This window comes from Sminthopsis crassicaudata, chromosome 6, assembly GCF_048593235.1.
Source record: "Sminthopsis crassicaudata isolate SCR6 chromosome 6, ASM4859323v1, whole genome shotgun sequence".
Classification (NCBI taxonomy): Eukaryota; Metazoa; Chordata; class Mammalia; order Dasyuromorphia; family Dasyuridae; genus Sminthopsis; species Sminthopsis crassicaudata.
Window position 1 is genome coordinate 248,007,992 of NC_133622.1, and position 14,788 is coordinate 248,022,779.

Here is a 14,788-nt window from a genome sequence, read left to right on the forward strand (position 1 = left end):
CCCTCCACGGCCTCCCTGTATCCCTGGGTCTGTCACCCCCTCTGCGGCCTCCCTGCACCCCTGGGTCTGTCACCCCTCCACGGCCTCCCTGTATCCCTGGGTCCGTCATCCCCTCTGCGGCCTCCCTGCACCCCTGGGTCCGTCACCCCTCTGCGGCCTCCCTGCACCCCTGGGTGCTGTCTCCAAGGGCTTGCCATAAGCTTTTCAAAGCTTTCCCCAGTGCCAGGCCAGGCAGATCTGGAAGGGGCCGACCACTCCCTTTTCCCTGAGAGGTTTCCTCACTGACATTAAATGGTGTGTCCCTGGAGGTCACGCCCCTGCCCACCCCCCACCCCGTCTGGAGGCTCTGCTTTGGAGCCACTAACGACCCTCCCCCTTAGGACAAAGCTGGGAGTCGGGGGCTCCCGGATCCTGACCCCGTTTCTGGTGAGGGCTTTGCCACAGAAGGCTGCTCCCTTGTGGGAGCCCTTGCAGCAGGAAGGCTGTGCCCTCCGCCCTGCCTCAGGAACCAGCCCTCTCTTGAATTGGCAGCCAGTGTGAACAGGCTAAACCTGAACTCGGAGCTTCAGTCCGGCTTGCCTCGGCCCTTCCTCCCCGTCCCCTGGGATCCCCCTGCGGGGGCCGGGGGGATCCCCGGTACTTCCTCCCGTGGCTCAGCCTTGCGGCCTCCAGGGGAGTTAAGAGCCCGCAGGGCTTTGGTGTGGGCAGCATTTCCCTGCTTTCTGGTGGGGCAGGCAGGCCCCTGGGAGAGACCTCGATAAGATTTGTGGGAAAGGAAGGAGAGATGTGGTGAGGAGGCCAGGGCAGGATGCGGTTTCCCAGCCGCCACACCTTGTGAAAAGCGAGCGCTGCCTTGGGTTTGCTTCCGAGTTCTTCTGCCAGCATCTGCTCCGCCGGGCTCCCCGGGGCAGAGAGGAGAGGGGGCAGGCGGAAGGGCCGGCGTCCAGGTGGGATGGGGAAGGCGGCAGAGCCTGGAACATAAAGGGGCCTGGGAGGTGAGGGGGGCTGACGGCGCTTGCCCAGTGGGCTGCGTCCCTTTGATTTGGTAGGGAAGGGGGCACTTTGTAGGGGTCTCCAGGTCTCAGTTTGGGGGGGAGCTGAGGCTTTCTGGATCTGGCCTGGGCTGATGTCAGTGGGTGGGCTGTGAGTGGGGCGCTGGTGGGTTCTGCACAGCAGGAGACAACAGTGGGAGGAGGGAGAAGCCTTGAAGCTCTACCATGGTAGGAGAGGGTTTTGTCACAATTGAAGCTTCCTGCTTTCTGGGTATTCCTTAGAAGAAGTCCCAATTTAGGGCTCGTCTCCGCCATCCGCGCCACCTGTGGGCTTCCCAGGAAGGCCGGCTTTGCCGTTTTCCATAAACCTCCAGAAGCCGGCTCCCTGTGGGAAAGAAGGGCCTCTTTCCTGGGGAATATGGAGTCCCCGATGGACTTGATGCCTTAAACTCTCCATCATGACCTCTATTCTACATAGAGGGGGTTCCTGGCAGCCGACCTCAGTCTCCTCCTCTGTAAACGAGGACCTTGGACAGGGGTATTTCTGGGGTCCCTTTCAAGAGCTCTAGCCCACTGTAGTCACAGGCTGCAGGGGTGCGAGAGAGAAGGCACAGCAGCCCATTCACATCAGTGAGCACCACTGGGCACCGGGACAAGGTCCTCCGTGTTCCAAGGGGACACAAATGACCTCATGATGGTGGGGTCAACCGGGCCCAGCGCCTGGACCCCTGGGAGTTCGGAGGGCACCGGCATAGCTGGGACATGGATAGTCCGCACGAGCCCGCCGAGCAGAGATGGCTCTAAACTTGTGCATCTCCCCTCAACTGCCATTCGGCTTTGTGCGCAGAGCACCTTTGCTGGTGGCACGCCGTGCTGGGCCAGCGTCTCCTGGGCCATTCTAGAGTTCTTCAGAGAGACCTTGAGTGTGTCCTCATATGGCTGCTCTTGCCCTCCCTGGGAGCCCCTACCCTGCCAGGTGCTGGGCCAGGCCCTGGAATACGAGATCAGCAAGAGAGGCCCTGCCCTGGAGGAAAGGGGAATAAGCAGTGTCCGAGGAAGGCAGACTCTACACAAATAAATGCAGTCGCTTTGGTATCGTGGGGGCACGAGGAAGGCCCCTTGTAGGAGACGCAGTCTGAACTGTTGGAAAGGGGTTATGGGTGTTCCCGGAGGCTTGGCGGTGGAGAGAGGCTTCAGGCAGGAGGGACAGACTAGCCCTGTGGTTTATTGTGCAGGGGAGTGCTGATGGACCAGAACGACCGTATAATCAGTCTAGAAAGAGAGCCGAAGTCTAGAAAGAGTGAACCAGAGAAATGAGTATTTTCTAATAGGGAGCCCCTGAATGTTCTTGAGCAGGAGAGTATGGGAGCAGTCCTTTGCTATCAGAGGGTTGTGTGGAGGAGGGAAGAAGGCAGCTGCAGGGAGACTCATCAGGATGCTGCCAGAAGGGCCCGGCCCTGAACAGAACGAGCTCCTTCGAGCTACGGCTCTGGAGAACCGGGGGCCGCAGCTCTTCTCAGGTGGTTCCTGCACAACTGGCAGCTCTTCCCCCCTCCTCCGGCTTTATCGGACGCTATTAGTGGGGCTGCTTCTGCTTACTTCCGGCCTTTTAATCACTTCTCACCAAATCACCCTTTGAAATTTCCAAGCAGCCCAAGAGGGGACTATTCTGGGAGGTTCTATTAGAACCCTTTCCAGCTCTGGGCTTGAGCTCCATGGTGGGGGTGGGGGGAGGATGAATGGAGAGTGGTTTTTTTTCACCTTTTGCATTGGGAGGCAGGGAGGCTAGCTCTGCTGGGGGTGGGGGGGACTGGGAGAATCAGGAGCTTTGTACACACGCATGCATGTCGTGGGTGCGCACGCATGTGTCTGTATGTGGGGGGGTGTGCACGTGTATTTATGTGTGCCTGTGGGTCCGTATGAATGTGTATGTGTGTGTATGTGTGTGCGTGTGTGCAGATATTTTGTGTCTGTGGACTTGTATGATCAGTCTAGAAAGAGAGCCCAAGTATGAAAGGCTTTCAGAGTGAGCCAGAGAAATGGGGATTTTATGTGTGCGTGTATATGTGTGTGCTAGGAATGTATATGTGCACAGATGTGTGTACTTATACGTATGTGTATATGTGTGTGTGCTTATGGCCATGCATTCTGCCTGTAGACGTAGATGTATATTTGTGTGTGTGTATGTGTGAGTGTGTGGAGGGTACTTTTCTTATAGCAGGAGCAGACTCCTCCTAACTCAACCGGTATAAGCCCCAGGTCGGTGCCTCTCCTGGAACCATTTAATTAATTTATGATTGATGTTCCCTTACTTACTTGAGGCTAATTTATTATTGATGCCCATTCATTATAAAAAACATCCTCCTGAACGGAACCCGGCACATCCGCCTCCATGGCTGAAGGACACCTGGAAGGGTCCACTTGGTGTCGTGGGCACTTACTTTAGTGTGTCTGCCCTCGTGATGCGTAAGGGAGGGGAGATAAACCACTCCTGGCGTCCCCTCCCTGGAGGTTCGTTTCAGGACAGAGGTGACCTGGCTGCTCTCCTCTCCTCTCTGATCTAGAGTCGGTTATCGCTCCTTTCTGGAGCCTAAGGGGGCAGAGTCAGACAGGCCCGGCTGTTGGAGCGAGGCAGGTGGGCCCAGGGCGAGCAGCTGGCTTGGCAGTCAGGAGCCTGGGGGCCAGTGATCAGCCTGGGCAAGGGTCAAAGGTCTGACCCCTGGCCTTACTGCTCACCCCTTGGGTGAGGATGACCTCCAGGTGGTGAGTAAGGCCCTCTCCTGAGGAGCCCCGCACCCTTCCGTGGTGGTGGTGGCCATTCCACCTGAGAACAGCTGCAGGCATGAGGGATTTTGTTCATCCTTCAAGCCTCGAGCCCGGGACTTCCACCTGCCGGCCTTTCACATCATGAAGATTGCTCTCATCCCCTCACCCTGGTCTTTTCCACGTTAACTCTTCTCAGCCTCTTAACAAAGGTCCACAAGGCCAGGCAGATCTTGAGGCCCTTCACCAACCAGCTCCCGTCCTCTGGACATTCTGCAGCTTGCCAGCATCCTCAGAGTGTGGCTCTGGAGCCGACCCCAGCATTCCCAGTGTGGCCTGGCCGGGGTGGAGCGGTGGGCTCGTGGACTCTCATAGAATTACTTCTGTGCCCCTCAGAGTGGCCCAGCACCTGTTTGCTTCTTTGGCTGCCAAAGCAGGCGACGGACTTGCTCGCTCAAGTCCCCCAGGTCTTTTGGAGAGCTATTATCCAGCTCCATTTCCCCCACCTTGGACTTCTAGAGTTGGAACCCAAATGTGACACTTTCCGTTCCTGCCATTACATGGAGATCTTTTTTTGGCCCTTGAATCTCGCAGCAGCACGTTGGCCATCCCTCCTTGTTTCCGGGCATTTCTTCATGGGGTAAATACTGCATTTATGCTTTGCCCACATCATTAGGAATAATGTTCAACAGCACAGGCGCCGACAGACATTCCTGGAGCACTCCCCCTCAGTGGACCTCAAGCTGCTAATGGGCACCTTTTGGCTCTTAGCCCTCAGCCAGGTCACGGTCTTCTTGACCGCCATCCTGCTGTCAGGGTCACCTTTCTCTGGCTTGATCTTAAAGCCTACAGGAAAGCTTGGAGGGCGGGGGATGCTTTGCCAAATCAAGGCATTCCTCCCATCTCCCAGTCTGGTAAGGCCGTCACCAAAGGAAAGGAAGTGAGTCCAACTTGAAGCGCTCCTGGGCAAGCTTTGTTGTGATTGCCACTTCCTTCCTAAGAGGGTCACTAACTGGCCCTTTAATAATCAGCCTTAGAATTTTCCAGGCTTTCGGGTCAAACTTCAGGGTCCCGGTTCACAGACTCCACTCTGTTCCTTTTTTTGAAAACTGGGCCAACGTTTGCCTTTTATCACCTTTCTCATTTTCCCCTGGCTTTCAGAGATCACCAGCCGCCACTTTCTCTAGTTCTCTCATGCTCTGGGATGCACTTGGGCCCAGCCTGGTGACCTGAACTCATCTAGGGCAGCTGGGAGTGCTCTCGCTATCTCCCTCCTTATCTTGGGTTTCAGCTTTCCAGCCGCCATAATAGTTTTGTCTTTTCCAATTCAAAGACTTCTCTTCAGCAGAGACAAGTAGGGGAAGTAGGAGTTGAGCGCTTCCTTCTATCCGTTGTCATCATGGCGACCCCACGCAGCCATCCCTGACCTTGACCTTCCTCTTTTCTTTACTGTCCCTCTTTGGAGGCCATAGCCCTCATCCCTGGTCTGCCATGTTCTGACCTTACGCTTCCGGGCTCCTCTTCCCATCCAGAGGCAGACCGCTCAGTGACAGCCCCATCGGCTCTTTAGACAGCCCCCCTTCCTCCTCAGCAGAATGCTTTCTCTCTGGGCCTTGAGAGCTTAATTTGCCGGCACTTCCCTTCTCTCCTGCTGATGCTTCAGGCCCTCGGCCGAGGGTTAGTCCGTGGGATCCTGCCTGGCCTCCTGTCTGAGCCCATTGGAAGCTGCTCTTCTGAAATCTGGGCTGCGACAGGCACGCCTCACTATTCCATCTTGCCCAAGATCTGAGGTTGGGGGGGGTCACTTTTTGCCGAGGTTCTTCTCAGTCCTGCTTCGGGAACGAGTTTCTTGTTAGTGATAATCAGTATCTCCTTCTCTGCTTCTCCTTTTTGAAGTAATTCAGTATTAGAGCAACTCGGAAGTCACTCCGTGCCCTTCCTTGGCCATAGAGAGCCCCAGCTGATGCTCTAATCCTTCGTATCATCTAGCTTCTTCTAGGGTAGCCCTGAGATACGTCCCAGTTTCCTTATCTGCCCATCTGGGAGAGAGAGAGACAGAGAAAGAGACAGAGAGACAGAGAGAAAGTAACACACACTCATATGTAAAACTTATTTCTTTTCTTTTTTTGTATCTTTTTTTTTGGTTTACAGCATATTCTGATGGTGATATTAGTTCTGTTTCGCTTCCATTGACCCTTCCTTCCTCTGGTCCCTATGTTTTGTCACAGCAATGTTTAGTATAAAAATCCTCCCCACTTTACCATTTCCCTTTGGAACTTAGCGTATTCTAGAGCGGGGAATTGTTCCGTGTGTTAGCATACTCTTGGGCAGCCTGAGGAAAGCTTGGACTCCTCCCCAGAAGGTTTTTAAATGCACAACTGAAATACATTGGATTACAAAGAAAGCAGTTATTGAAATATTCGTATCTACATATTAAAACCCAAACTAAACTGAGTTCAGAGATGGCGGGCTAAGAACGCCTGCTCTGAAGCCACAGCCACGGGTTTGCCTCTCTGGGTCTCAGCGATACCTCAGGCTCCTTGCGTCCGAACTTTTAGCTCGTCTTGCTCACTCTCCCTACGTCTGTGTGTCTGTGTGACGTGAGTCCAAGGCCTTGACTGCTGGCTCCTTTCTTGAATTTTGTCTCCTGTGAGTTTCTGGGTCTCTCCTTCTCTTTCTCTTTCATGTCGTCCAGCTTGGTGATTTCAGCATTTGAATTGGAAGTTTCCCTTCCCTCTCCTTGTCGGTTAAAAGTCTTTTAAAATTAGCTTTGGAAGACCCAGGAAAATAGATGTTTATCAGCCCTCCTTCGATCTCCTCCATCCCTTGCTAAGGGCGCAGGATTCTGCTGTTTTATATAGATATTGAAACCTTCGGCTCAGACAACTTTGGTTTTCTTCCTATCAACTTAAAAACAACGTATTTCATTTGAAAAGTCATTTTGTTGCCTTTTGTTACACTATCATTTCCCCTTAAACTCTCGCCACTCCCCTCTGAATCCTTCTGGCTTGTAACAAAGAGAAACATTGAAGTACATTGGGATGCTTCCACCCTTCCCCTCCCTCCCTCCCTCTCCTTGCCTGCCCAGAACTTAGCCCACGGCCTGGCACACAGTAAGTGCTTAATTAATGCTCGCCCAGTAGCCGTTCACTTTGTGGAGCGCTTTTTCTGAAAACCCTCTCCCTGAAATTTGTGGTTTCTAGCCCAAGATTTGATCATCCTTATCAAAGCTTTTTAGATTTCCCCTGGTGATGTCCCCTGTGTCCACAAGAACCACAACACGTGCGGGCTTGGAGCCGGTCACTGCCTCTCCGGCCCTCGGTGTCCTTACGTGTAAAAATAAGGCTCGACTGGCGATTTCCACCCTGGCTGCGGCTGGGTTCCCACATCCCGCTTCTGCCTGGCGGGACTGTCATATTGACCTTTATTCAGCTCCACCGCGTTCTGTGACGGGAGTAATGGGGCCCGCGCCTTCGTGATTTATATTCTGGGTCTACTGTATGTTTCAGAAGGCAGAAACCTTCAACGTTTCTCATGGATTTCCAGACTGAGAAATTTGCAAAGCATCTTCAGCCATCTCATTAAAAGACTCCAGATAATAAATAAGCAAGCACTCTGTCTGAATAAACAGTGTCTCATAAGTGTGTTTATTAGTCTTTTTCAAGGGTACATAGATGTTCTTGTGATCTGATAATTTGGCGTGCTGTAGGGCCGTGGGCTTGGAGGCTTGAAATCCTAGCTGCGCTGTATCTCAGCTGTGGGACCTTGGATAAGTCACTTAACTGATATATGTGACTTTCAGGTCATAACAGCACCTGCCCTGCAGGGTTGTGGTGAAAAGCAAGGGGAACTGCTATTGATAAATTCACTTAAAAGTTTCGCTGAATTCAGAATAGCTTTCATGGAGACAGAGTTCCCAAATCAGTGAAGGCTCACGAGGGAGGCCAAGGGAGTGGTCTGGCCTTAACTCCGTTCTTGAAACTGTTGGAGCCCCCAAACCGGACAATTTGTAAAGTCTCTTCTAGCTCGGACATTCTGTGATTTGAAGAAGGGCACGTTTAACATCTCGAGGCCTCAGTTTCCCCTTCTTTAAACTAGGGATGATGAAAACGCCTCCTGTATAGGGTTGTTGACATGGAACCAGTGAGCCAGCAGATTGGAAAGCATTGGAAAGGCACCAAGTGGCCAGCGAAATGTTGCAGTAAGTGCTTCCCTGGCTAAAGTCCTGGATGCAGAGGCAGTGAGAGCTGGCTTCGGAACTGGCCCGGATGCTTCCTAGCACCTGGGCAAGTCACTTCGCCTCTGTAAAGTGGGGATAATGAGAGCCCTGGAATACCGGGATCCTTGGGAGAATTGAGGTCATGCAGAGAAAGGGGTATGCAAACTGCATTGTAAGTGGGCTCCCCTTTCTCTGCGTCCTGGAAGGGATGGCCAAGGAGGGGAAAGAAGGCTGCCTGAGGAAGCTGATGGCCCCTCTCAGGAGCTGATGTTCCTCCTAAAAAGCTGATGTTCCCCCTGAAAAGCGGATGGCCTCTCTCAGAATCTGATGGGCCCCCTGAAAAGCGGATGGCTCTTCTCAGGAGCTGATGGTCCCCCTGAAAAGTGGATGGCCCCTCTCAGGAGCTATGTTCCCCCTGAAAAGCTGATGGTTCCTCTCAGGAGCTATGGCCCCTTTCAGGAGCTGATGTTCTCCCTGAAAAGCTGATGGCCCTCCTCAGAGTCATGTTTATACATGCCCACAATAAAAGATAGTGGACTAAGAAGGAAACCATTTATACTGCAATGAAGTGTGTGTGTGTGTGTGTGTGTGTGTGTGTGTGTGTGTGTGTGTGTGTGTGTAAAACACGTCATTCCAGCATAAGTGGGCATGGGTTATAGTAATAATTTTATTAGTTTTATATAATAGGATACATATTATATTGTATATATTTAGTTTTTAGTTCACGGCCCCCAGAGAGCAGGGTGTGTGTGTGTGTGTGTGTGTGTGTGTGTGTGTGTGTGTGTGTGTGTGTGTGTGTGAGAGAGAGAGAGAGAGAGAGACAGAGGGGGGAGAGAGAGAGAGAGAGAGACTGACTTAAGCACAAGGCATTGGGAATACACTGCTGTTGGCTACCATTTATTAGGGACCTACTGGGTGCCAGGCATAAGGCAAAGCACCATGGGCCCTGAAGGCAGCCCTGCTCACTCCTCCATGCAAACCATGAGGCTAAATGAGCTCAGGATGGAGTGAAATAGCGCTTTCTCAGAGAGAACGAACTGAGGTGGAAGAAGCCTGGGAGGCCGCTCCCAAGAGGCAGCTGCTCTCCCCCGGCTACGTTCTGGCTGCACAGGGTTTAAGCCACGGCTGTCCCTGCCCGTGAGCAGTATAACAGAGGAGGCTTCTGCTGGGGAACGGGGCTTTGGGTGAGGGCCGGGTCTGCCGGAGGGGGCTCCTGGGACAGGGCCCGGACAGCAAGGGGTGCAGCCGGAGGGCCCAGCTTGGGTGGTGGGTGGTTGTCTGGGTGGCATCCAGGTCATGAGGGGGTAACAGCCCACTCTGCGTCCTCCCGCTTAAGTCAGGCCCGTCAGAGCACAGCTTTCCAGAGGGAAGGGGCCTTTGCAGTCATCTCATCGGCTCCCCGTCTGGGTTCTGGGATATGTGGAAAATTTGGTCTGTGTCTAGTCGTAGAGTTCTGCTGCGGCCCCAGACACTTGGCAGCGATGACACCTGAGTCAGCCTCAGTTGCCTCTTCTGTAAATAAGGGACACTAGTTCCTCGGGTCTCCAGGATTGAGGTCATATTTGTGAACGCAGAACCCGAGGTCGGTGCCAGCTGTTGGCCCGGGGGCTCCCCTGGGTGGAAAGACACCTCTCTGTCCGCCCTCTCGCCTCTGCCCAGGTGCCCGCTGAGAGTCTACCCGCCGTGTGAAGAAAGAGCCTAGAGCCCAGCATCTGCCGGTGGGGGCAAGGCCGGGGAAAGCTCTAGGCTGGCGTATGGTGGGAAAGCGGTGAGCCAGGGCTGGGGCCGGCCTCCTCGTGGCCGTGTTCCCGGGGCGTCAGCTCCCAGAGTTCTTGCTTTCTCATCAGCTTTCCTCCTGGGCACACGGCAGCCGTCTCTGTGTCCCGAAGCTGGCCCAGAGCACTGAGGCACTGGCTCCGGCCTGGAGGAAGGGAAGGGGGAGTGAGCATGTATAGAGCGCCTACTGTGTGCCAGGCACTGTGCTAGCAGCTTCCCAAGTATCATTTCCTTTGGGGCTCACAAGAGCCCGGGGAGGTAGGTACCATTATCGCCCTCACTTCACCCTTGAGAAGTGGGCCACAGACAGTGATTGCGTGGCTGCCCAGGGTCGCACAGCTGAGTGCCCGAGGCTGGAAGGGCTTTCCGGCTCCGGCCCCCGAGCTCCCGGCTGTCTTTGGCCAAGGCCTCTGGGGGAGAGGAGGACCCCGAGTCCCTGCTCCCCACCGGCCCCTCGACCTGGGCTGGGTCGCCCATGGGGGACTTGTGATTTCACTTCCTGTCAGCTTGCAGCCGGGGATGACATCAGTCTTCTCTGGCTAGCACGCCCAGTGTGCACTGCCAGTGTGCTGGGCCCCAGGCCGGCGCCCCGCTCCCGGCTCTCTGGGCCGCCTTTCCTCCCCCCACTCCTCCTCGCCGCCTGGAACGCCAGCAGCATTCCTCATTGCCACGGTCCCCTTGGCACCAAGGTCTCCCCTTCTCTCCCTCCCCTTGAATGTGCTGATCTGACACTCCCCAAGTCTCATGATACAAGCCTGGCCCTTGTTCTGGCCTAGACTCCCCTTGGCTGCCGGAGCCTGGGGGGCGGGAGGGCTGACCTTTCCTCGGTCTGTCTCCAAAGCCAGTCACTTCCCGCCCTGGCTCCCAGCTCACATCCTGTCTTTCCTCCACCCCCCTGCCCTCCATTCCCCCTTTATTCCTCTCCCTCCGGGCTTCTCCCAGCCATCTGCCTCCTCTTTGTCCCCCGTGGGACCGGCTTCTTCCTCCTCCCCCGCCGTGCCCGGAGCTCTGGGCCACCCTCTCCCTGCATTGTGGAGCCGGAGGTTAGGGACCGGGCTTGCCAGCCCTCCGGCACCACAGTAATTAGACAGCACTGGATGCCCCTGGTACTGGCTTCTTGGATGGGGGGGGGCAGGGTGGGGTCTAGGAAGGAACAGCTGCCCCTCCCAGCCTTGAATGGAGAAGCTCCAACCGTAGATAATCCATTTCTGGGACAATGGAGGAAGGCCCTGGAAGCTTCCTGCCTGCCTCAGATGAGATGAAGCCAGCAGCCATAGTTGGTGCTCCAACTAATTTACTCCCCAAAGGCAGCTTTGGTTGGGGGGGGGGGGGGAGCAGTATATTTTTGCTCACCTTTCCCTAAACAGCCCCGAGAGAGGAGGAGCTGGCCTAAGAGTGTGCTGTCGGGGCTTCGTCTCAGGACGAGGGGAGCCTGAAACTGAAGGGGGGGCCTGAAACTCTCTGAAACTCCTTCAAGGAGAAAGTCTCCTTCATCTGCGTCTCTTTTCTCAGAACGGGGCAGTGCGGGGGCTCCTTTCTGCTGTCCGGGTCCCAGCAGTTCTGGGGCACATCTCTCTCCTTCTGGAGAGTCACCGAGCGTCAGAAGCAGGAGGCCCGGGCCCTTCCACAGTGTCCCCCCAGGTGGCCACATCTAGCCGGGAGAGTTGCCACCTCCTGCGGCAGTCCCGTCCCCGTGTCCAGCTCCGACGCTCCAACCCTCCCATCCCCGTGTCCAGCTCCGACGCTCCAACCCTCCCATCCCCGTGTCCGGCTCCGACGCTCCGACCCTCCCGTCCCCAGCTCCCAGCAGGCTTCTCTGTGATTTGTTGGGGTCAGTCGGCACCAGCCCTTTGGCTGCAGACGGTCACCCCTGCTCTTTTTCCTGGCTCGTTCTCGCCGGTCTTTCCCAACCGTTATGCCCAGCTTCAAGCCCTGCTTTTCCTCGGCCCCCAAACAATGAGGGGAGCTGTGGGTGGCCTCCTGGCAGCGGCTGTGTGTTCCTGGCACCCGTGGACTGTGCCATCCGTGGGGCTAGTCGTGCTGCCCTTCCAGGGCCTGGAAAATGCCTTGAAGGACTTTGACCCCTGCTCCGGCAGATCCCATGCAGCTGCCTTCCCCTCGCAGGAACCGAGCTGCCCGCCTTCACCACCGGCACGACCGTTCTAAGTGTTTAACACTAGGGCTGTCATGGATCCCCTCATCAAGCGGCGGGAGAGGTGCGTCCTGGGATGTAGAAATTACAGGCGTCCCGCGGCAGCTCCACATGGGAGCAGTCACAGCTTGAGCGAGCCCTGAGCCAGGCCTGCTTTCAGGGCGAGTCATAAAGCGCCCGGGCTCGCGTTTGGCTAGAGCTGGGCCGAGGGGACATGGGAGCCCACGGGCCCACCCCGCAGACCGAGGGTCGTGGAGCTGGGGGCTAGACATCCTCCAGCCAGCCCCTCGGCTCAGGGAAGGCAGCTAAGGGCTGGAGAACGCGAGTCACTGGCCTAAGACTATCTGGTAAAGGATGGTCCAGATCGAACCTACTTCCTGCCGCTCCCAAACCATTTCTTTGTCCACCGAACAGACTTCCTGTAGCTGCGGCCCCTCTCTCTTGCATCCCCTTTGACCAATGGGATTGGGGCAAGCGAGGACCGGTGGCCAGAGCCGTCATCCAGGTTAGAATGGCTCATGGCCGGCCTCCTCTAGGCCACAACCTTTCCTAGGCCCGGGGCCTGTAGGAAGCCCAGAACAACTGGGATTTTTTCTTCTGATTTAGAGGCAGTGATTTCTGGTGACTCAGAAGGGCCCTTGATGAACAGGTCCCTCCCATTGTGGCTCCTTTATACCACCCGGGGGGGGGGGGGGGAGGAAGGAGTGGCCTTTATTCCCATTCTCTTGAACCCTGCCAGGCCCTGGCCCCTCTGCCCCCTGGGAGCCTCCTGGCCACTGGCAGCCCCGTCAGCAGCTCATTGGGCCCTCCCAGGCAGGTCCGAGGCACATCCACTCAACCATTTGTAAAAACAAAGACCTCTCCCTCAGCCGGGGGGGGGGGGAGGGGGGGGGTTCTGCGATGCTTGCACTTTCGCCCCCTGGCAATTGAATTGGGTGGGCTCCAGGTCCCTTTGGCCACCAAATGTCCATCCTGGGAACATGCAAGAGGCCAGGTCCTGCGGTCCACGCCGTTGGGAGGGGAAGGGCTCAGTCAGATGGGGTGGCCTCCGGCCACAGCCCTTGTAGCTCCCCAGGGGGCCAAGAGGCCCCTCCCAAGCAGGTCACCGTACCACCTTGCTGGCTTTCCCTGGCAGGGCAGGGCCGGCCTTCCTTGGCCTCCACGTCCTGGCCCAGGGAGTTGGGGGGAAATTGCCCCTTTCCCAGCAATCCTAGAGGCGGGATCTGAGAAGTCGTCTTCAAGGTACAAGGTGGACTCCCCAAAGGCATGACGGTTCCACTTTGGACTTTCTCAGAATCTGGACGCTTTGAGAAGTTCCTCTCCCCTCAGCCCCTCAGCAGAGCTTGTGGCTGCTCTGGGAATGCCATGGCGGGGGGGTGTCTCTGCCTCTGCAAGAACCGGGTTCAGGCCTCCATGGGGAGGGCAGCGTGGGGACAGAAAGGGCTCGGCCTCCGGGGCTTGTGTCAGTAGAAAGCATAGACCAAGGTCCTTTGAGGCAGGGAAGTGAGAAAAGGAGGCTGGGAGAGAGCCGAGGAGGTGAGAAAAGAGAGCTGAGGATTCCAAGAGGAAAGGTGGAGAACAATAGTGTAAACAGAGGCTTGGAGGCGGGAGATGGATCCTGGTGTCCAGAGGGAGAGGGAGCAGTGGGGACTGAGTCTGGAAAGGGGGGGGGGAGCCTTAGTTGGCAAGGGCCTTGGGTGCCAAACTGAGGAGGTGACCCCCGGCTTCCTGAGCTGGACTGCTGGGCCCGGGCCTCTGCGGGAGGGTCTCTGAGCCTCTTCTCAGGGCGCGGCGCCCTGGGCGGCAGGGTCAGGATGCCCTAGAGACACCCGACAGCAGGGGAGGCTGCCCCTCTTCGCTAACCGGTCCTGCTGGTTCCAGGGAGTCTCACGGAAGGGGGGCTGGGCCAGTGAGCTGCCGTGAAGGAGCCGCTCTGTTCACTTCCCCGGCTTGAGGCCCTGCCAAGTCACGGCCCTTCTCTCCTTTGGGGCCCTCGGGCCCCAGCCTCGGGCCCTTCCCTCTGCTCTCTCTCCCTCCCTTTGGAGCCGGCGGCTCCTCCTTGGGCAGGGCCCGAGCGTCCTAGGTGCCCGTCCTGAAGGGGAGAGCAGCGCCCTGGAGGGCTGAGGCTGGGGGGGGGGCCTGGGCCAGGGGCTGTGCAGAGGAGGGCCCCAGGCGGAGGCCAGGAGTCTGCCTGGGACTAGAGGCCACTCAGAGGTCAGATAAGCAAGCTTTAGGTTAGGAGGAGGCAGTTGAGGCCCAAAGTGGGGAAGTGACTTGTCCGGGTCACCCAAGAGGGCAGCAGGAGCTGAGGCCCAGGCCCCAGGTTATTGGTCTGGGGCCCCCAGCTGCCTTCTCCTGCCTTTTGGGCGCTGGGAGGGGAAGCAGCCTGGGCTGGGGGCAGGGAGGGGAAGGAGGGTGCCTGGGCTGGGGGGGGGGCAGGGAGTAACTGGGGGCCAAGTGTCTGAGCTGGGGGGGTGGGGAGTGCCTGGACTGGGGGGGGGGGGGGCGGGGAGTGCCTGGGCTGCCTCCTCCCTTCCTTCCCTTCCCTCTCAGCCAGGGGGCCCCCAGGCTGTGGGTGTCGGAGGGAGCGGCAGCCCCCAGCCTGGGATTCCCCCGGCTGACTCAGCCCCTGCTGAGGTTGTTGGCGAAGGTGTCTGGGTGATGAGTGACTTGCACATCTGCTGAGGAGAAGGAGTCCCCAGGAGCCCCCGGGGTGCAGGGGCAGAGCCACCTCAGGTGGGGGGGGCTCCCCCCCCCCAGGCTTGTCATCTAGCTCAGAACCTCCCAGCATCCTTCAGGGCTTTCCCACTGACTCTGAGCCGGCCCTGTGGCCTCCTGGGAAAGGCTCTGTGCAGACTCAGGCTGCACTCATGGGGTGCTGGGGGG

The 14,788-nt window shown here is 57.0% G+C and overlaps 1 protein-coding gene across 4 annotated transcripts in view; it reads left to right on the forward strand.

Annotated features, from left to right (window-relative positions):
- The window catches only part of DAGLA (diacylglycerol lipase alpha), a 62,111-nt gene that overhangs the window by 2,214 nt on the left and 45,109 nt on the right, over nucleotides 1-14,788 (forward strand). Inside the window, exon 1 of one of the 4 annotated variants that reach the window (XM_074276674.1) lies at nucleotides 13,394-14,116. The exons of the other annotated variants lie outside the window; for them this stretch is intronic. The gene's annotated coding sequence lies outside the window, so the exon portion shown is untranslated. Of the gene's footprint in view, nucleotides 1-13,393; nucleotides 14,117-14,788 lie in introns of those variants that run through there. 4 annotated transcript variants of the gene reach the window in all.